Below are 241 nucleotides of genomic sequence, written 5' to 3' on the forward strand. Positions count from 1 at the left end.
ATGAAGCATCCATATGAGGACCATTCTGTATTTCATATTGATTTACTTGATGAGTTAATTAATGAGCATATCTGTGATTTCCTTAATGATTTTGATTCTATGTCATTAATAGACTCATACACTTGTCATACATGCACTGATTATGAATTTTGTAATTCTTGTATTGATGAGTTTCTGCATATTTTTGTTGATCGAAATGTGGTAGAATCAGATTGCACTAACCCAATTGCTGCAGACATCA

At 31.5% G+C, this 241-nt stretch overlaps 1 pseudogene; it reads left to right on the top strand.

Annotated features, from left to right (window-relative positions):
* LOC109358005 overlaps positions 1–241 on the top strand; it is a 2,584-nt pseudogene that overhangs the window by 2,094 nt on the left and 249 nt on the right.

The sequence above is a fragment of the Lupinus angustifolius genome, chromosome LG10, assembly GCF_001865875.1.
Source record: "Lupinus angustifolius cultivar Tanjil chromosome LG10, LupAngTanjil_v1.0, whole genome shotgun sequence".
NCBI classification, from domain to species: Eukaryota; Viridiplantae; Streptophyta; class Magnoliopsida; order Fabales; family Fabaceae; genus Lupinus; species Lupinus angustifolius.